Source organism: Mytilus californianus, unplaced genomic scaffold, assembly GCF_021869535.1.
Source record: "Mytilus californianus isolate M0D057914Y unplaced genomic scaffold, xbMytCali1.0.p SCAF_1, whole genome shotgun sequence".
Classification (NCBI taxonomy): Eukaryota; Metazoa; Mollusca; class Bivalvia; order Mytilida; family Mytilidae; genus Mytilus; species Mytilus californianus.
Window position 1 is genome coordinate 125225069 of NW_026262581.1, and position 23637 is coordinate 125248705.

At 31.8% G+C, this 23637-nt stretch overlaps 1 long non-coding RNA gene across 1 annotated transcript in view; it reads left to right on the forward strand.

The window, feature by feature from the left end:
• The first annotated feature begins 5063 nt into the window (after positions 1-5063).
• The window catches only part of LOC127733052 (uncharacterized), a 146181-nt gene continuing 127607 nt past the window's right edge, over positions 5064-23637 (forward strand). Inside the window, exons 1-2 of the long non-coding RNA XR_007996669.1 lie at positions 5064-5595; positions 20828-22438. This is a non-coding gene — a long non-coding RNA (uncharacterized LOC127733052). The remainder of the gene's footprint in view (positions 5596-20827; positions 22439-23637) is intronic.

A 23637-nucleotide genomic window follows, 5' to 3' on the forward strand; every position in this document is an offset into this window, starting at 1 on the left:
GGATTTTTTTTACACGATTTTCAATGAAATCAGGGCAACAACAATTACCAACGAAGTTGAAGGGGACGTTAGGTTTGCACTCAGTCCGTCTGTCTGTCCATCTGTCAGTCCGGCAAATCAGTTTTCCAGACTTTTTTTCTTCGTGCTTGAAGGTATTGATTTGATATTTGGTTTTTATACGACAGCAAAAAAATTTTTGTGGTCGTATATTGGTATGACGTTGGCGTCGTCGTCGTCGTCGTCGTCTGGCGTCGTCGTCCGAAGACGCATTAGTTTTTCGCACTCTAACTTTAGTTTAAGTGAATGGATCTCTATGAAATTTTACCATAAGGTTCAATACAACAAAAGGAAGGTGGGGATTGATTTTGGGGGTTATGGTACCAACAGTTAAGGAATTCGGGGCCAAAAAGGGGCCAAAAATAAGCATTTTCTAGTTTCCAGACAATAACTGTGGAACGGTGTATGGATCTCTCTGAAATTATACTACAAGTTTCCATACCACAAAGGGATGGTTAGGATTTGCTTTGGGGGGTTATTGCTCAAAACATTTAAGAATTAGGGGCAAAAAAGGGGGAAAAACAAGGTTGTCCTGGTTAATGGACAAATACTTTAGTACAAAACATAATTTAAAGCAGTGTAAGGGAGATAAATCAAATACATCATTGAAATTATCTCCCTTACACTGCTTTTAAATTATGTATAAAGTAATGGTTAATGAACAATTAAGATAATTTAAAACAGTGTAAGGGAGGTAATCCAAATACAACGTTTTGGTTACTTCCCTTACACTGCTTTTAAATTATGTTTAAAGAAATGCATATTTATAAAGGAAGACCAGTAAAAATATCTGCAAATGTTGCATCTTTTTTTTTTACAAAAAAATCCATATGAAAGATTTGACACTATATTTTAAATTCTATTATAAAATAGATTAAGTTAGCACTATGGTAAATTTAAATGGGTAATTATGGTTGCAAACTCCATTGGAAATTTGAATTGAGATTATGACCATGTCTTGAGGGAAAGAATTTTTTGGGGGAAAAAAGGGGGGGGGGGGGGGGTAAAAAGAAATTGTGGGGGGTCAATTTTTTCTCATTTCAGATTTCAGAAATTAAAAAGAATTATTCTTCAAATATAATTTTTTTTTCAAATTTCAAATATTGAAAAATTTCAAGAAGTAATCTTAAATTGCACAGTATGGCGCATTAGATTTGTAAAATCTTTGACCACATTTATTTATTTGTTATGTTGAATCTAACCGTGTATTTAGATTTTTAATTTTGGGTCCAGTTTTCAAATTGGTCTACATTAAGGTCCAAAGGGTCTGAAATTAAACTTTGTTTGATTTTAACAAAAATTGAATATATGGGGTTCTTTGATATGCTGAATCTAAACATGTATTTAGATTTTTGATTTTTTGCCCAGTTTTCAAGTTGGTCCAAATTGGGGTCCAAAATTAAACTTTGTTTGATTTCAACAAAAATTGAATATATGGGGTTCTTTGATATGCTGAATCTAACCATGTATTTAGATTTTTTATTTGTGGACCCCGCTATCGAATTGGTTCATATTGAGGTCAAAAGGGTCCAAAATTAAACTTTGTTTGATTTCATCAAAAATTGAATTATTGGGGTTCTTTGATATGCCAAATCTAACCGTGTATTTAGATTTTTTTATTTTGGGTCCCGTTTTTTAAATTGGTCTACATTAAGGTCCAAAGGGTCCAAAATTAAACTTAGTTTGATTTTAACAAAAATTGAATTCTTGGGGTTCTTTGATATGCTGAATCTAAACATGTGTTTAGATTATTGATTATGGGCCCAGTTTTCAAGTTGGTCCAAGTTGGGGTCCAAAATTAAACTTTGTTTGATTTCAACAAAAATTGAATATATGGGGTTCTTTGATATGCTGAATCTAAACATGTATTTAGATTTTAGATTTTTAGACCAGTTTTCAAGTTGGTACAAATTGGGGTCCAAAATTAAACTTTGTTTGATTTCAACAAAAATTGAATATATGGGGTTCTTTGATATGCTGAATCTTACCATGTATTTAGATTTTTTATTTGTGGACCCCGCTATCAAATTGGTTCATATTGAGGTCAAAAGGGTCCAAAATTAAACTTTGTTTGATTTCATCAAAAATTGAATTATTGGGGTTCTTTGATATGCCAAATCTAACCGTGTATTTAGATTTTTAATTTTGGGTCCCGTTTTTTAAATTGGTCTACATTAAGGTCCAAAGGGTCCAAAATTAAACTTAGTTTGATTTTAACAAAAATTGAATTTTAGGGTTTTTTTGATATGCTGAATCTAAACATGTGTTTAGATTTTTGATTATGGGACCAGCTTTCAAGTTGGTCCAAGTTGGGGTCCAAAATTAAACTTTGTTTGATTTCAACAAAAATTGAATATATGGGGTTCTTTGATATGCTGAATCTAAACATGTTTTTAGATTTTAGATTTTTGGCCCAGTTTTCAAGTTGGTCCAAATTGGGGTCCAAAATTAAACCTTGTTTGATTTCAACAAAAATTGAATATATGGGGTTCTTTGATATGCTTAATCCTACCATGTATTTTGATTTTTTATTTGTGGGCCCGCTATGAAATTGGTTCATATTGAGGTCAAAAGGGTCCAAAGTTAAACTTTGTTTGATTTCATCAAAAATTGAATCATTGGGGTTCTTTGATATGCCAAATCTAACCGTGTTTTTAGATTTTTAATTTTGGGTCCTGTTTTTTAAATTGGTCTACATAAAGGTCCAAAGGGTCCAAAATTAAACTTAGTTTGATTTTAACAGAAATTGAATTCTTGGGGTACTTTGATATGCTGAATCTAAACATGTGTTTAGATTTTTGATTATGGGACCAGTTTTCAAGATTGTCCAAGTTGGGGTCCAAAATTAAACTTTGTTTGATTTCAACAAAAATTGAATATATGGGGTTCTTTGATATGCTGAATCTAACCATGTATTTTTATTTTGGACATTGGACCATAATAGGTAAATTAAAAAAATTGAAGTTCTTAGACCACATTCTTTCTGTGTCAGAAACCTATGCTATGTCAAATATTTAATCACAATCCAAATTCAGAGCTGTATCAAGCTTGAATGTTGTGTCCATACTTGCCCCAACTGTTCAGGGTTCAACCTCTGCGGTCGTATCAAGCTGCGCCCAGCGAAGCATTTTATTTGTTTTATCATGACAAGTTACAGGTCAAGTTCAATTTTCATGATTTTAGCATTTCTCTTTGTTCAGTTAAAGCCCTTTCCCTAGAACTAAATTTTTGATGAAATACTTATTAATTAGTAGATTTCTGTTCAAAGGGAAATAACTCATTTTTAAAAAAAATTTTAAAAGACAAAATGAGTCTGACATTTTGGATTTTTTTCCTTGTCTGGTAAATTGTTTGAAGAATTTAGTGGAAGTTTGTTTGTCATTCTTGAAGATATTGATTTGATGATTAGTATATAGTTTTATCATGACAAGTTACAGATCAAGTTGGAATTTTGTTCCGGTCTGATGATTTTGTGCAGAGTTATGGTTTTTGGACATAGAAAATTCACTTAGATAATCAGTTTTCAACAGTTTTTTTCGTCATGCTTGAAGATTTTAACTTGATATTTTTATGTAGTTTACACCGTGACAAGTTATAGATCAAGTTAGAATTTTGTTCCATTACAATGAATATTAAACCGGTAGGGGACTATGTATTGCCATGCAATACTCACAGAATGCTTGTTGTTTTTAAACTTTACAACAATGCTATCACATTTATTTTAGTACCAAAATACTGTACTTCTTAAAGCGCACATGTGATAAGAATTAATCGCCTTTTCACCTTCAAAGACAGTTACAGTTAAAAATAATAAATTCAGGGATAGAAATAAGATTTTTTTTAACTGGCTAAGTGGGCTAACACTTTTCTAAATTCACTTGTCCTTCCAGATTTTTACTGGCCCTTCAAAATTGAAAAGAAATTGCCTCCTCGATTTGTTGTTATGTGTTTACAATATAATAACATCCAATATCAAATTGTTTTAGTGACAAAGAAAAGAAAAACATTTTATTGGATTTTGACATGCATGACCTGATTATTGGACTCAAAATATCTTTGAGTTCCTGTATAGAATATTTCCTGTTTCTTCTCTCTCTCTTTTTATATGTCTTTTGGTTTTCAATTCTAAAGTTTATATTTAATAGCTGTATTTTGTCACCTGCGGCGAATTTTTTTTAAATTTAATTATTTGCATTTGATCAGAAACCTGTAATTGGCCTTATCTGCTACTGGAATCTGATCGTTTATTGCATTTGTCTACGTTTCTGGTAGAGCCATTTGTCAAAGTTGTTTTTGTCAGTCATATGTTTTTACTCGGTTTCACACATTTCTTGTTGACGATTTTTGGCATATAGCTAGTGGTTGAACAAAAAAACACCGCTGTAATGAATAATAATATAGTTTTGAGATCGATTGGGAATTTTTCCTCCCGAAATTGGGAAAAATGTAGGGGTTTTGCCGTTGGGAATGGGTCTGAATACCAGACCCTGTGTAATGCTAAAAAAATCCATGATTTTTTTTCTATTATTAATTTGAAAATATGATACATTGCTGAAACATGCACCCTCACATGAAGGCAGTCTTGTCGTCTGTCATATATGCTTCATTCAACAATACATTAAAGGATATGATTGGAGTTAAACACCTGAATTTAACTTACAGTGCACAAAGTTTTTTTCAAAGCCGTTGAGGTCTATTAGTACCAGGTTTCAAAAGGAAAGCTAAACATATGCAGAAGCTACCATTCTCAGGGCCTTTTATTAGTTTAAAGCTGCTTGACTGAATTGCAGATGTAATGTGCATGCACATGTCTTGCGAACTCTTCTTTTGAATAAATTATCTTTCACTAGAGATATTTTTATATAGAAAATCGGGCGTCAGCTAGATGATCAAATTGCTGAAGGAAAGGGAAAGGAATTACTTTTGCTTGGAAGATGGTATTGGTTAAAATGATTATTGAAAGGTCTCATACTTTTATAGTATTGTTTGCCATCGTGTAGTTAACTATATTATACCATCATTTTGATTTGATCATTTCTACGAGAGTTATGGAACTTTGACTATTTTTTTGGAGTATTTTTACCAAAAACACCTTGTTGTTGCAACTCCTCTGTCAGAGAACATTAGACAGAAAGCTCTTACACTTGGTACTATTTTTTCCTGTTGTGTGTAGTTGACCACATTTTTACTTTTATGGAAATGTAAACAAGTGGAAAAATATTTTTGGGAACAATGTTAGTTATTTGTTAAAAAGGTGGATATTTGAATTATTGTCTGTTTTTATACGACTGCAAAAGATTTTGGGGTCGTACAATGCTATCATGTCGTCGTTGTTGTCTTCCGAAGACATTTGGTTTCCCGACAATAACTTTAGTTTAAGTGTATGGATCTCTATGAAATTTAACCAAAAGGTTCAATACCACAAAAGGAAGGTTGGGACTGTTTTTGGGGGTGATGGTCCCAACTGTTTAGGAACTAGGGGCCCAAAACAAGCATTTTTCTAGTTTCAGGACAATTGCTCTGAAATTTTACCACAAGGTTCAATACCACAAGTAGAAGGTTGGGATTCATTTTGGTGGTAGTTGCCCAAACTGTCCAGGAATTAGGGGCCAAAAAGGGTCTAAAACAAGCATTTTTTAATTTTCAATTTTCAGGCTATAACTTGTGTTTAAGTGTTCGATTTTTCTAAAATTGTACCACATATTAAAAAATAGAAAATTTCTTCAAAAGTTTTTTTTTTTTAAAAGTGAGTGGGGAGGGCAAAAGAAACTTTTTTTTGGGGGGGGGGGTCAATTTTTTTTCCCTCAAGATTTAAGAAATTGTCAATTTTCCAAAGAAAAATTGGGGGTCACAATTTATTTTGCTAATTCTTTGTATATAGTCTGAAAACAGATTTACCAAGTATTGCACAACAGCACAGTGTATTGCACAAAAGCAAGAAATCTTCAATTGAATATAAATTCAAATCATATAACCAATTTCAAGTTCTTTGACTACATTTATTCTGTGTCAGAAATCTATAATGTGTCAAATATTTAATTACAACCCAAATTCAGACCTGTATCAAGCTTGAATATTGTGTCCATTTTTGCCCTTACTGTTAAGGGTTGGACCTCTGCGGTCGTATCCAGCTGCGCTAGGCGAAGCAGTTTATTATACATGCATTTACGGAACGTATTATGGTGAACCATTGTCTGTCTGTCCGTCGCCAACATGTCGGACAGTAACCCAAAAACACTTAAACCAATTTGCATAAAACTTTGGTGAATTGTTTATATCTATTGACGTGAACTCCCTTCCGATTTTTATAAATTTTAGATTTTACGTTTCTGAGTTATGGGTTTTTATACGACCGCAAAAAAATTTTGTGGACGTATATTGGTATGACGTTGGCGTCGTCGTCGTCCGGCGTCGTCGTCCGAAGACACATTGGTTTTCGCACTCTAACTTTAGTTTAAGTGAATGGATCTTTTTGAAATTTGACCATAAGGTTAAATACCACAAAAGGAAGGTTGGGATTGATTTTGGGGGTTATGGTACCAACAGTTAAGGAATTAGGGGCCAAAAAGGGGCCAAAAATAAGCATTTTCTAGTTTCCAGACAATAACTGTGGAACGGTGTATGGATCTCTCTGAAATTATACTACAAGTTTCCATACCACAAAGGGATGGTTAGGATTTGCTTTGGGGGGTTATGGCTCAAACCGTTTAGGAATTAGGGGGAAAAAGGGGGGAAAAACAAGGTTGTCCTGGTTAATGGACAAATACTTTAGTACAAAACATAATTTAAAGCAGTGTAAGGGAGATAAATCAAATACATCATTGAAATTATCTCCCTTACACTGCTTTTAAATTATGTATAAAGTAATGGTTAATGAACAATAAAGATAATTTAAAACAGTGTAAGGGAGGTAATCCAAATACAACGTTTTGGTTACTTCCCTTACACTGCTTTTAAATTATGTTTAAAGAAATACATATTTATAAAGGAAGACCAGTAAAAATATCTGCAAATGTTGCATCTTTTTTTTTTACAAAAAAATCCATATGAAAGATTTGACACCATATTTTTAATTCTATTATAAAATAGATTAAGTTAGCACTATGGTAAATTTAAATGGGTAATTATGGTTGCCAACTCCATTGGAAATTTGAATTGAGATTATGACCATATCTTGAGGGAAAGAATTTTTTTGGGGAAAAAAGGGGGGGGGGGGGGGATAAAAAGAAATTGTGGGGGAACAATTTTTTCTCATTTCAGATTTCAGAAATTAAAAAGAATTATTCTTCAAATATTATTTTTTTTTCAAATTTCAAATATTGAAAAATTTCAAGAAGTAATCTTTAATTGCACAGTATGGCGCATTAGATTTGTAAAATCTTTGATCACATTTATTTATTTGTTATGCCGAATCTAACAGTGTATTTAGATTTTTAATTTTGGGTCCAGTTTTCAAATTGGTCTACATTAAGGTCCAAAGGGTCCAAAATTAAACTTTGTTTGATTTTAGCAAAAATTGAATATATGAGGTTCTTTGATATGCTGAATCTAAACATGTATTAAGTTTTTTTGATTTTTGGCCCAGTTTTCAAGTTGGTCCAAATTGGGGTCCAAAATTAAACTTTGTTTGATTTCAACAAAAATTGAATATATGGGGTTCTTTGATATGCTGAATCTAACCATGTATTTAGATTTTTTATTTGTGGACCCCGTTATCAAATTGGTTCATATTGAGGTCAAAAGGGTCTAAAATTAAACTTTGTTTGATTTCATCAAAAATTGAATTATTGGGGTTCTTTGATATGCATAATCTAACCGTGTTTTTAGATTTTTAATATGGGTCCCATTTTTTAAAATTGGTCTTCATTGAGGTCCAAAGGGTCCAAAATTAAACTTAGTTTGATTTTAACAAAAATTGAATTCTTGGGGTTCTTTGATATGCTAAATCTAAACATGTGTTTAGATTTATGATTATGGGCCCAGTTTTCAAGTTGGTCCAAGATAGGGTCCAGTATTTAAACTTTGTTTGATTTCAACAAAAATTGAATATATGGGGTTCTTTGATATGCTGAATCTAAAGATGTATTTAGATTTTTGATTATGGGCCCAGTTTTCAAGTTGGTCCAAATTGGGGTCCAAAATTAAACTTTGTTTGATTTCAACAAAAATTGAATATATGAGGTTCTTTGATATGCTGAATCTAACCATGTATTTAGATTTTTTATTTGTGGGCCCCGCTATCAAATTGGTTCATATTGAGGTCAAAAGGGTCTAAAATTAAACTTTGTTTGATTTCATCAAAAATTGAATTATTGGGGTTCTTTGATATGCCAAATCTAACCGTGTTTTTAGATTTTTAATTTGGGTCCCATTTTTTAAAATTGGTCTTCATTGAGGTCCAAAGGGTCCAAAATTAAACTTAGTTTGATTTTAACAAATTTTGAATTCTTAGGGTTCTTTGATATGCTAAATCTAAACATGTGTTTAGATTTTTGATTATGGGCCCAGTTTTCAAGTTGGTCCAAGTTGGCGTCCAAAATTAAACTTTTTTTGATTTCAACAAAAATTGAATATATGGGGTTCTTTGATATGCTGAATCTAACCATAATTTAGATTTTTTATTTGTGGGCCCCGCTATCAAATTGGTTCATATTGAGGTCAAAAGGGTCCAAAATTAAACTTTGTTTGATTTCATCAAAAATTGAATTATTGGGGTTCTTTGATATTCCAAATCTAACCGTGTATTTAGATTTTTAATTTTAAGTCCCGTTTTTTAAATTGGTCTACATTAAGGTCCAAAGGGTCCAAAATTAAACTTAGTTTGATTTTAGCAAAAATTGAATTATTGGGGTTCTTTGATATGCTGAATCTAAACATGTGTTTAGATTTTTGATTATGGGCCCAGTTTTCAAGTTTGTCCAAGTTGGGGTCCAAAATTAAACTTTGTTTGATTTCAACAAAAATTGAAAATATGGGGTTCTTTGATATGCTGAATCTAACCATGTATTTTGATTTTGGACATTGGACCATAATAGGTAAATTAAAAAAATTCAAGTTTTTAGACCACATTCTTTCTGTGTCAGAAACCTATGCTGTGTCAAATATTTAATAACAATCCAAATTCAGAGCTGTATCAAGCTTGAATGTTGTGTCCATACTTGCCCCAACTGTTCAGGGTTCGACCTCTGCGGTCGTATCAAGCTGCGCCCCAGCGAAGCATTTTATTATACATTAAAAAAGGGGTGATTTTCCAGTTTTTGGACAATAACTCAAAAATGCTTTGAGCAGTTTTCCTGAAACTTTGGTGAATTGTTTAGATCTATTGACGTAAGCTCCCTTTCGATTTTTATAAATTTTAGATTTTAAAGTTTCCAAGTTATGGGATTTTATTCATAAAACAGGGGTGATTTTCCAGTTTTCGGACAATAACTCAAAAGTGCTTGGAGCAGTTTTCATGAAACTTTGGTGACTGGTTTATATCTATTATAATAACCTCTCTTTAGTTTTTTATAAATTTCTGATATGACATTGAGAAGTTATTGAACTTTATTCTTTGAAAATTCGACAGGCGTATCATGTGCTCATGGCGCAGCTGTTTATTGTCTCCTGGGAAACTAGTTTTCCTTATTTTTCTTGATATCCAGGACAATAACTCCAAAACAAAATTTTCAGAATGAGTAGAACTGTTGTGCTGACCATTTTTATCCTGTCTGTTTTTCTCTAATGGTTTTAGTTTTAAAGATTTAAGCCAAAACTATAGTTTGACCCCTATGCTCTATTTTTAGCTCATCTGCCCAAAAGGGCCAGTTCGAGCTGATTGCCATTACTTGATGTCTGTCATAATCCTTTAACTTTTACAAAGATCATCTCCTCTGAAACTACTGGACATATTTTAACCATTCTTGGCCACAATCATCATTTGGGTATCTAGTTCAAAAAAGTGTTAAATGATCCAACCTTTCAACTAACGTGGCTAAAAATTGAATATTGGGGTAAAAGGCAAGTTTTGTATATCATCTTGAAAATCACTATATATAGAGAAAATCTTACCAAAAATGTTCAGAAATGATGAGATCTACCTTCTGTCTATTTACATCAAAACTGTCACAAGACTTATTGTAGGCCTTATTGCCCTTAAATGACAAATTTTACCTTTTTTTTTCAGTGTTGCCTATTATCATAAAATAGACAAGAAATAAACTTTATATAGCAAAAATGATCAGCAAGACAAAATCTACAATTAAGTCAACATTGCCAAAATTGTCAATAGACTCCTTATTGGAGTACCAGGTAATAATAATAATAATAATAATTCTTTATTTAAAGAGGGTTACACAGTTAGCTATAACACTAATCTTCCCTGAGGCCCTCATGAAATGCATTGAAATATAACAAACAAACAATTACAAAATAATCAAACAAACACACACATAAGAAAAATCAAATAAGAAATTGTTATAAAATATACAATTTTCAAAACGGGTAATTACCCTTTGATGATGATTTTTAACCGGATTTTCGAAGGAAATATCGGTTATTAAAATGATGACATACGGCGGGCGGCTGGGCGGATCTACGGCGGCTGCCAAACGGCTTGTCAGCAGAATAACAAGAAAACGCTTTAACAAATTTTTTTTCAAATTTAAATATGTTGTTTCCTGGGACTTAATGAAGGTCTGTATACATTTTCAAGATTTTAGTGTATCTCCTTTGTGAGTTATCGCCATTTTTAATATCCAAAAGTAAAATTTTTTAAATATTTTACTCTTGTTATCATGTTATGATTTGTCTTATCTCAGAATAAAAATTGGAATGACAGATTTATTTGAAAATTATCTATTTCCTAAGTGGTAATGATTATAAGCTATATCATTAGACATTTTGAAGATTATTACATTATTAATTATGTTAGAGTACTATGTTAAACAACCATAGTTCTGTTCAATTAGATATTAGAAATATTTTAGCATATGATAATGATTTATTTTCATTATTAATTACATCTTGCAAATATTTTAGCATATGATAATCATTGGAGTGACAGATTTATTTGAAAATTTTCTGTTTTCTGATAAGATCTGTAGGAGTGTATATATAAAGTTTGAAACTTACTAGTATTACTGTATAAATGAAGTTTGGAATTTACTGTTCATTATTAGACATTTTGTAGATAATTAAGTGTCCGTTAATCATATATATTCTTACCCCTACCCCCCTTCAATTTGATAATGTGCTTTTATCTTGTAAACAGTCGAGATCCCTACTCCTAAACCATATATATCCTTGTATGGGACAATAAAACAAATCAAATGAAATATTGGGATAGTCCTCGGGTTCACACCTACCCTCCTTTTTTTGGAAAACTTGTAAATGTGCAAGCTCCCCACCCTGAAACCATATATATTCTTGTATGTTACAAATCAAATGAAATAAAAGGTGAGTCCCCTGGGATCACCCCCAGTGTGTCTGTTTGAGAACTTGTAAACGGTCGAGATCCCCACCCCTAAACCATATATATTTTTGTATGGGACAATAAAAGAAATCAAATGAAATATAGGGGAAGTCCATTGGGGTAACCCCTACCCACCTTTTTTTTGATAACTTGTAAACGGTCAAGATTCCCACCCAGAAACCGTATATATTCTTGTATGGGACAAGATATCAAATCAAATGAAATATAGGGGAAGTCCACGGGGGTAAACCCTACCCCTTCTTTTTGAAAACTTGTAAACGGTTGAGATCCCCACCCCTAAACCATAAATATTCTTGTATGGGACAATAAAATAAAGCAAATTAAATTTAGGGGAAGTCCCCTGGGGTAACCCCTATTCTCCTTTTTTTTGAAAACTTGTAAACGGTCAAGATCCCCACCGCGAAACCATATATATTCTTGTATGTTATAATAAAACAAATGAAATGAAATAAAAGGTGAGTTCGTTGGGGTCATTCCCACCTTCTTCCTGTTTAAGAACTTGTAAATGGTCGAGATCCCCGCCCCTAAACCATATATATCCTTGTATGGGACAAAAAAACAAATCATATGAAATAAAGGGCAGGTGTCCCCTGGAAAAATTAATCAGTTTGTGTGTGTTATATTTGAACATAAATTATATATATATATAGGGTTCTTTAAGTGCTGAATCTATACTTGTTTTTAATTAGATAATAATCTATTTTTATTATGAGATAAAGTTTTTGACATTGATAGATAAGTTGCAGATCTGTATTATTTTTTGACACATGAAAGAAACAATATTAGCAACTATTAATTAAATTTGATTATAATATGGAAATAGATAAAACATCATATCTGATTTTAGAGAAGTATTTTGCTTGTGTTTTACTGGTTTATGGAAATAAGTTTGAGTTATTTGTTTTGAAAAGTGATGTGTTTAATTGATAGATATAAAATCATAACTTATTTTAGAGATTTATGAGTGGTTAAGTCATATCTAATTTTAGAGAGTTATTTTGGTGTTTTGTTACTGGTTCATGGAAATAAATTTGAGTTATTGGCGAAATTTCATTGGTAATTTGTTTGAAACTTTTTTGGTAGGCTGTGTGTCTGTCTGTCTGTCTGTCTGTCTCTCTGTCTGTTTGTCCTTCAGTTTGGCAAATCAGTTTGCCACACTTTTATGCCTGCGCTGTAGTTGAGGGGGCATTAAGTTTTACACTTGTCTGTCTGTAAGAACGTATGCTGTATGTCCCAAAATTGGTTTTCGTTCTCTATGGGACAATAAAACAAATCAAATGAAATATAGGGGAAGTCCATTGGGGTAACTACCACCCCCCTTCTTTTTGATAACTTGAAAACGGTCAAGCTCCCAACCCTGAAACCATATATATTCTTCTATGTGACAACAAAACAAATCAAATGAAATAAAAGGCGAATCCCCTGGGGTCACCCCCACCCCCTCCTGTTTGGGACTTGTAAACGGTCAAGATCTCCACCCCTAACCATATATATTCTTGTACGGGACAATAAAACAAATCAAATGATATATAGGGTAAGTCCATGGAGGTCACCCCCACCCCCCTTCTTTTTGATAACTTGTAAACAGTCGAGCTCCCCACCCCTAAACCATATATATTCTTGAATGGGACAATAAAACAAATCAAATAAAATATAGGGGAAGTCCATGGTGGTCACCCCCACCCCCTTTCTTTTTGAAAACTTATAAACGGTCAAGATCCACACCCTGAAACTATATATATTCTTGTATGGGACAATAAAACAATTCAAATAAAAAATAAAAGGTGAGTCCCCTGGGGTCACCCCCACCCCCTCCTGTTTGAGAACTTGTAAATGGTTGAGATCCCCACCCCTAAACCATATATATTCTTGTATGAGACAATTAAACAAATCAAATGAAATATTGGGGAAGTCCACGAGGGTAAACCCCACCCCCTTCTTTTTGAAAGCTTGTAAACGGTTGAGATCCCCACCCCTAAACCATATATAATCTTTTATGGGACAATAAAACAAATCAAATGAAATAAAAGGTGAGTCCCCTGGGGTAACCCCCACCCCTTTTTTTTTGAAAACTTGTAAACAGTCAAGATCTCCACCCTGAAACCATTTTTCTTTTTGTATATTACAATAAAACAAATCAAATGAAATAAAAGTCAAGTCTCCTGGGGTCTTTTTTGTGATTGAGTTATTTTCCTTTGAACAGAAATTGTTAATTATATGCATTAAGTTTGATTACACTAAGCCTTTATAGATATTTTTCACCTGTTTATAAATCCTGTAATCAGTTTACTAAACATATGGTTAATGTCTTATCTTGAGTGAAAGATTTATTTGAAAATTTTCTGTTTTCTAAGTGTTGATGATTAAAAGCTATATAGTAGTAAATATAGTTAGAAATTTACTGTTCATTATTAGACATTTTGAAGATAATTACAGATAAGTTTTATAGATTTTTAAAAGACATTGTATTAATGATAAATTAATTTTTTTTTCTTCTTTACTGTGGTAAATTGTAAATTGTTTGTTATTCTGTAAAAACTAATTTTCTGAATGCTATATATATTTTTTGGATTAGGTGAACTCCTTTTAAAACTTAGCTTAGATTGTCTATTAATAAACATATATTTAGATTTCTGATTTTGGGCCCAGTTTTCAAGTTGGTCCAAATTAGGGTCCAAAATTAAACTGTGTTTGATTTCAACATAAATTGAATATATATAGGGTTCTTTGAAATGCTGAATCTAAAACTGTATTTATTTTCATTATTAGCTAGATAATACCACATCGAGGTACGAAGGGTCCTAAATTAAACTTTTGTTTAATCAACAATTGAATTCTTGGGTTCTTTGATATGCTGATTTTAACAATGTTTGAGTGTTAAATCATATCTAATTTAAGAGAACTTAGTCATCACTGGTTGTTGTTATTATACTATTGATTATAATTTGAAAAATTACATCATATCTAATTTTATAGAACTTTAAGTCATCACTTTATTCATTATAATCATATCTATTTATCAAGTTTGAGTTATTTCCCTTTGCACAGAAAATATATGGATAAAATTAAATTGTGTTTCATTTCAACTTAAATTAGATATATATAGGTTTCTTTCAAATGCTGAATCTAAACCTGTATTTAAAAAATAGATTTTTGGGCCCAGTTTTCAAGTTGGTCCAAATCAGGGTCCAAAATTAAACTTTGTTTGATTCACAAAAATTGAATTTATGTGGTTCCTTGAAATGCTGAATCTTACCATGTATTGAGAGATTTTGGATTGTGAGCTCCTTTGTCAAATTGGTATACATTGTGGTCCAAAGGGTCCTAAATTAAACTTTTGTTTGATTTCATTGAAAAATGAATTTTTGGAGTTCTTTGATATGCTGATTCTGACAATGTACTTAGATTTTGGATATTGGACCATAGTAGGTAATTAAATAAATGTCCAATTTCAAATATTTCAGTTCTTTGACCACATTCATTTTGTGTCACAAACCTATGCTGTGTCAAATATTCAACCACAATCCAAATTCAGAGCAGTTTTAAGCTTAAATGAAGTGTCCATACTTGCTCAACTGTTCAGGGTTTGACCTCTGCAGGAAAATCCGGTTTGGTGTCACTCTGACAGCCTCTTGTTACAATTTTTTGTGTTTTTGCCTAATACATGTATATTGAAACTAAAATAGATAGATGGAAACTTTAAAATTATCATTAAGACAAGATCTACAAATAAGTCAAATATTGCAAAAATAGTTACAAATAAGTTGATACTTCTGAAATTGTTGCCCTTTTCTGACAATATTTTTCCAATTTTTTTGCGTTTTTTTGTCTATTGTCTTGAATACTATAATAAATAGAAAAAACCTTTAAAAAAAGCAAAAATGATCAGAAATACAAATTCTGCAAATCAGAATACATATATATGAATTTGTCAGTTGCCTTCTTATAAGAGTTATTGTCTATTTTTGGTGTGCAATAAAATTATTCTTAGGTAGATGAAGAATAATATAACTTTCAAAAGGGCTTTATATGAACATCAAGATAGTTTTTTTTTCTGTTTGACAGTCCTTGTATCACATCCGTACCGACATTAAGTCCAGAAATTATTGAAGCATGTTTTTAACATTTTTTATACACTCAAACTTCTCAATTCAATTTTATCGAAAAATTATATTAAATGCATGTGGTTTTTATTTCACATCTATATTTAAATGTCAATGGTTTCAGAAAAGATGTCACTCAAATGGATTGAATTTCTACTTTTGACCATATTTTGGGGACATTTGTGACATTTTTATCACCCTTTTTGCAATATTTTCAGGCGGAAACCCAGTTGAAATTAAACAAAAGAAATGGAACTCCTTGTTAGAGAAGGTAAAAAAGGACAAGTTGGTAAATTTGAATTGTTTACATTTGTTTCTATGGGCTTTAAAAGTTTAATGAATGTGCCTAATTTAGGATTTTATGCGTCTTACGTATGTGTTTTTACTTAAATTATGGTATGGAGTTTCGAGATATTTGTAAACTTTTAAATTATAGACAAATTTTCACAAAACAGTCGATTGTGGTAGGTGCAAATTCATGTGGATCTTTTTTGTGCATAAGCAAAAATTCCGCCGAAAAAAATTCCAAAGAAAGATAATAGATTGATCTTTTTTAAAGCCTTAATTTGCATCTCTATCCCCGGCGACAGTTTTTTTGGAGAAAATCCCCATAATGGGCAATAAATTCATCGAAAAGAGAAAGTCGAGTACACCTTTTCATATTCCGGTGTGTTTGAGTTGACTATTCTGTCTTGCAAACGTATAAAAGAAAAATAATTGATACATCATCTCGCTTCAGATTCTATTATTTTTTTATATATTTAGGCTCTAGGTTGATATAACATTAAAAATTTACAGTACTAAAAAAATGAAATATATGGGATAAGTGAAATACCTTTCGAATGAGTCATAACAACAGAGTAGGTGTGTTCGAATAACAAATTTTTACTAAAAGTACTTGACGACAGACTTTTCAAGTGGATCTTAAAAATGCATAACTGTGTGTGTTATCTAGGGTAATTAGTCTTCAACCTCTGAAAATTTTTAGTCTGCCCTTCCACGAATTATTTAATTAGAATTTTTTTAAATATTTTTGAACTTTCGAAAATTCCCCCTGACAACCGATCAGACAACAGTTTTAGGTTGACCAAATGCATAAAAGTACATTAAATGATGCTCAATAGCTAGAGTAGATACATTTGTCTTTTAAAATACAACTGGCATATTTCGTAATGATGCTATGTGGATAAATTTATCGGTTTTCAAGCGCTAAATTGACAGCGCGTCATCACTACAATGGCTTCCATTTTAATATTTATAAAAATTAGGTGGCTAATGGGGAGATGATTTTGACAAAGTAGAATCCAGACTGTTTTGTATCAAATAAATGCAAATTGTTTCCTTGGTAACACCTAAAAGAGATTCTATTTTACCTTTGTAGATCAAATCTATGGAAGTTGCTGTTTCCATACATATGCACATACATGACACAACAGTAAGCCTTATTTGTTAGGAGGCAAGGCAGGACTTTGAATCTACAACCCTGAAAATTAAGATCTACAACGCTGGACTTTGCATCTACTTCGCCGAACTTTATACGTACTGTGCTTGACTTTCGATCTTCAGCGCTAGACTTTAAAAACACAACTCTTTAGTATCTGTTTTAGACCAACAAGACTCCATATAAAACTAATGTCAAAACCAGAAACAAGTTATAATGACAACCACTATACAGAAAGTTCATGAATGTTGACGGTTGCATCCGATTGATACATAGCTAGTTGAAAATTTTATTCGACAGTAAGTCAACATTGTTTATATAATAACTAATCGAAGAATTCAAATAGAGAAAAATATTCAACGAGTGACCGAACAACACATTAATTCACGAATGCGCGTAGCGCATGAGTTAATTATCAGTGTTGTTCTGTCACGAGTTGAATATTTTTCGATATTTGAATTCTTTGATTAGTTATTCTTTTTATTACATTGGCAAATGGCTTTTTTTAATGAAATTAATGTAGAAAATGTAAGGAACTATATCTTTTTTCTACGCATTCACAATTTGTTTTGATCCGACGTTATCGACGTCTTGACAACGCCTATTGTTGTATGACGTCAGAGAGTGAAATAACCACGTTTATTTCACATGTGAAATTATCGGTTTTTATTTGACTGGGAAATCAATGTAATTCATTGCTACCAATGTAATAATCCAGAATATCACAACCGATACCAGACAATCTTAACCTGACATACTTTATATTATATTCAGCTTAATAAAATTAAATTCATAAGAAATTAAAAAAATACTGTTATTATACGTTTATACTGATTAAGAAGAACACTTATATACTGAACTCCCTGAGCTGGCCGCACTTACCTGCGGGAGAAAAGTCATTCAGATGTCATTTTAAATAACATTGGTCCGAGTAATGAACAAGACAAGCTCTCATTTAGTTATCTATGGAATTAAAATTTCCTGTTTAACAAAATATATACAGATTGACAATAAATTGATGAAAGTCGACCTACCCTATCTATATTTTTGATATTTTGTACCAGAAAATCTCAACAGGAAGTGCCAGTAAACTTTTTTCTCGATTAAACATTTGGTTGAGATTTGATGGTTTACCAGGGATGATATTTGTTTTTCTCGATTTAATGTCATTTCGGAGCCTTTTATATGGTGGTACGGGTTTTGCTCATTGTTGAAGGCTGTATGTTGTCCTATAGTTGTTAACTTCTTTGTCATTAGGTCTCTGGTGGAGAGTTATCTCTTTGGCAATCATGCCACATCTTCTTATTTTTATATTTATGTCTTTAAAAAAAAACCAGAGACATTTATACCTCTGGAGGAAACCACTGAAAATAAATTTAGAAATAGATACTGCACCGAAAAGCCTCCAGAGGCACAAGGTCTCCACTGGAACAATATTTTGAACTTGTTATGTATCCAGCTATTTTTTTTAAATGATAAAGACATATCAGATTAATTTACATAATAAACTCCTAGTTTATCAAATAAATAAATCATCAAGTAAACTGAGCTATAAATATTTTACAAGTTAAATGTGTTTATAGTAAAATTTTAATTTTCTTTTATAAATTAATCAAATTTCTGCAAAATCAGTGGAAAATTTAATTGTTTTTAATTGGTATATTTCAAAGGGAGTTAAAATGATCATATCCTACTTTCTGAAAATCTGAATTATTGATTTTCAAGAAAGATTGTGTTTTAAATTTAGAACTATTGTATTTAAATAGACCAAAAGTTTAAGACTATTGACTATCACAACTTCAATTATATATCATTGATATATAATAGTCCCTCATAAAACAACTTGTCAAAATCAACACAGTTAAAAAAAATTTTAACTTGTATGTAGATGTCCATTATTCTCCAAATTCTTTTGCAACTAGATAGCCTGTATTGATTACCTGGTATTTCCCCAATAAAATGAATAACTGTATTCATTCAGGTCATTTATCTTCCTTTACAAGATTTTTTATCATAAATTTATTACATTTTTATTCCCCTACCGACGAAGTCAAAGGGGACTTTAGGTTTGCACTCCGTCCGTCTGTCCATCCGGCAAATCAGCTTTCCACACTTTTTTTCTTCGTTCTTGAAGATATTGATTTGATATTTGGTATATAGTTTTGCCATGACAAGTTATAGATCAAGTTCGAATTTTGTTCCAGTCTGATGATTTAGTCCAGAGTTATGGACCATAACTCTGGACCATATCTAATGTTAGAGTACTATGTTAAACCATATTTCTGTACAAAGGGAGATAACTCATTTTTTAAAAGACATTCTTTGGTAAATTATTTGAAGATTTTTTTGGCAGATTTGTTTGTTATTTTGTATAAACGAATTTTCTGAATGCTGTATATATCAAAAAAAATTATAAAGAGAAATCCTTTAATTAGATAATAATCTATTTTTATTAATGTATATATTTCAATACATTACATTGTGTAGATACAAGTTGTTGACATTTTATAGATAAGTTACAAACCTATATTAGTTTGTGACAAATGAAAGAAAAAAATATTTGGAACTATTAATTATATCTCATTATAATTTGAAATAGATATACACTGTATTACATCATATCTAATTCTAGAGAACTATTAATCATATCTAATGTTTTTTTCATCATGCTTATAAGATATTGATTGATAATTGGTATATAGTTTTATCATGACAAGTTACAGATCAAGTTCAAATTTTTGTTTCCGTTTAATAATTTTGTGCAGAGTTATGGTCCTTGGACTTGAAAAATTCACTCATATAATCAGTTTTCAACACTGTTTTTAGTCATGCTTGAAGATATTGACATGATATTTACTTTTTGTTTACACCATGACAAGTTATAGAACAAGTTAGCATTTTGTTCCAGTATAATGAATTTTTACCCGTTAGGGGACTATTGCCATGCAATACTTTAAGAATGCTTGTTTTTATGTCTGTTGTCTTATCAAGGGTATACAGCTGTGTGTTTAGTGTGTTTAGCCATCCATTGAAAATTCACACTTGTAAGTCAAATGAAATGGTGGAAGGAGAATTTTCACATGTTGTATTATAACTCCATAACCCAATGGCATAAACTTTGTCTTTGATATATCAACCAATAAAGATGAACTCTTTTCCATATAATAATAAGAGACTCATGTCACAAAATACAAGGCATAGTGATGCTTATCTGGTTGCAGCAATATCCAGTGTATAATATATTTCAGAAGGAATAAGGGTGTGAGAATCCATATCTTCTACACACTGACTTATGGTATGAAGTTTCCATCTGGAAAATTTCTGTTGGCCTTAATCTCATTTTCATGGTATTTAGAAAAGAAAAATACTGTTCAATATAAAAATAAGGAGATGTGGTATGATTACCAATGAGACAACTATCCACCAGAGTTAAAATGAAGTGAAGTGGTAAATAAGCAATTATAGGCCACCTCGCGGCCTTGAACAATGAGAAAAACACATACCATATAGTCAGCTATAAAAAGACAGGATATGAAAAATGTGAAACAATTCATACGAGAAAACTAACGGCCTTTTTATACGACCGCAAAAATTAAAAATTTTTTGGTCGTATATTGGTATGACGTTGGCGTCGTCGTCGTCGTCGTCGTCGTCGTCGTCGTCGTCGTCGTCCGGCGTCGTCCGAAGACACATTGGTTTTCGCACTCTAACTTTAGTTTAAGTGAATGGATCTCCATGAAATTTCACCATAAGGTTCAATACCACAAAAGGAAGGTTGGGATTGATTTTGGGGGTTATGGTACCAACAGTTAAGGAATTAGGGGCCAAAAAGGGGCCAAAAATAAGCATTTTTGTAACTTTCAGACAATAACTTGTGTGTAAGTGTATGGATCTCTCTGACATTGTACCACAAGGTTCCATATCACAAAGGGAAGGCTGTAATTGATTTTGGGGGTAATTGCCTCAAAATTTTAGGAATTAGGGGCCAAAAAAGGGGCAAAAAACAAGCATTTTTCTAGTTTCATGACAATAACTTGTGTGTAAGTGTTTGGATATTTCTGAAATTGTACTACAAGGTTCCATATCACAAAGGGAAAGCTGGAATTGAGTTTGGGGGTAATTGCCCGAAACGTTTAGGAATTGGGGGCCAAAAAGGGGCCAAAAATAAGCATTTTTCTAGTTTCCAGACAATAACTTGTGTTCAAGTGTATGGATCTCTCTGAAATTGTACTGCAAGGTACCATACCACAAAGGGAAGGCTGGGATTGAGTTTGGGGGTGATGAATCATAAGGGGGTTCAAAAAATTTGGGGGGGGGGATTTTTTTTTTTTTTTTTTTCTTTTTTTCCTTTTTTTTACTTTTAAAATTTTCCATTTTAAGTTGGTTATTTCTGATTTATATTTAAAAGCAAATAATAATGATATGGTAGGAGATACACACCAAACAGGATGTGTAAATTATTATATAATAAGTATTGTGCAATAGCAAGAAATTTTCAATTGCACAGTATTGCACAATAGCAAGAAATCTTCAATTGCACAGTATTGCGCAATAGCAAGAAATCTTCAATTTAACAGTATTGCGCAATAGCAAGAAATATCCAATAGCACAATATTGCGCAATAGCAAGAACTTGTCAATTGTACAGTATTGCGCAATAGCAAGAAATATTCAATTGCACAGTATTGTGCAAAAGAAGATACTTCGTATAAATTGCTTATTTCTTGATCAATTTCAATGGGGTTTTATTCTTGAATTCTTGGGGTTCTTTAATATGCTGAATCTAACCGTGTATTAAGTTTTTAGATTTTGGGCCCCGTTTTTAAATTGGTCCACATTGAGGTCCAAAGGGTCCAAAATTAAACTTTGTTTGATTTCATCAAAAATTGAATTATTGGGGTTCTTTGATATGCCAAATCTAACCGTGTATTTAGATTTTTAATTTTGGGTCCTGTTTTTTAAATTTGTCTACATTAAGGTCCAAAGGGTCCAAAATTAAACTTAGTTTGATTTTAACAAAAATTGAATTCTTAGGGTTCTTTGATATGCTGAATCTAAACATGTGTTTAGATTTTTGATTATGGGACCAGTTTTCAAGTTGGTCCAAGTTGGGGTCCAAAATTAAACTTTGTTTGATTTCAACAAAAATTGAATATATGGGGTTCTTTGATATGCTGAATCTAAACATGTATTTAGATTTTAGATTTTTGGCCCAGTTTTCAAGTTGGTCCAAATTGGGGTCCAAAATTAAACTTTGTTTGATTTCAACAAAAATTGAATATATGGGGTTCTTTGATATGCTGAATCTTACCAAGTATTTAGATTTTTTATTTGTGGGCCCGCTATCAAATTGGTTCATATTGAGGTCAAAAGGGTCCAAAATTAAACTTTGTTTGATATCATCAAAAATTGAATTATTGGGGTTCTTTGATATGCCAAATCTAACCGTGTATTTAGATTTTTAATTTTGGGTCCTGTTTTTCAAATTGGTCTACATTAAGGTCCAAAGGGTCCAAAATTAAACTTAGTTTGATTTTAACAAAAATTGAATTTTTGGGGTTCTTTGATATGCTGAATCTAAACATGTGTTTAGATTTTTGATTATGGGACCAGTTTTCAAGTTGGTCCAAGTTGGGGTCCAAAATTAAACTTTGTTTGATTTCAACAAAAATTGAATATATGGGGTTCTTTGATATGCTGAATCTAAACATGTATTTAGATTTTAGATTTTTGGCCCAGTTTTCAAGATGGTCCAAATTGGGGTCCAAAATTAAACTTTGTTTGATTTCAACAAAAATTGAATATATGGGGTTCTTTGATATGCTGAATCTTACCATGTATTTAGACTTTTTATTTGTGGGCCCGCTATCAAATTGGTTCATATTGAGGTCAAAAGGGTCCAAAATTAAACTTTGTTTGATTTCATCAAAAATTGAATTATTGGGGTTCTTTGATATGCCAAATCTAACTGTGTTTTTAGATTTTTAATTTAGGGTCCCGTTTTTTAAATTTGTCTACATTAAGGTCCAAAGGGTCCAAAATTAAACTTAGTTTGATTTTAACAAAAATTGAATTCTTTTGGTACTTTGATATGCTGAATCTAAACATGTGTTTAGATTTTTGATTATGGGACCAGTTTTCAAGTTTGTCCAAGTTGGGGTCCAAAATTAAACTTTGTTTGATTTCAACAAAAATTGAATATATGAGGTTCTTTGATATGCTGATTCTAACCATGTATTTTGATTTTGGACATTGGACCATAATAGGTAAATTAAAAAAATTGAAGTTCTTAGACCACATTCTTTCTGTGTCAGAAACCTATGCTGTGTCAAATATTTAATCACAATCCAAATTCAGAGCTGTATCAAGCTTGAATGTTGTGTCCATACTTGCCCCAACTGTTCAGGGTTCGACCTCTGCGGTCGTATCAAGCTGCGCCCAGCGAAGCATTTTATTAAGTTTGTGATGACATTACAATATATGTAATTGTTACTATGTGACCTTGACCTAATATCCTGGTTCATTCATTGATCATCATTAAGGTTTCCATAAAGTTTCTCCATT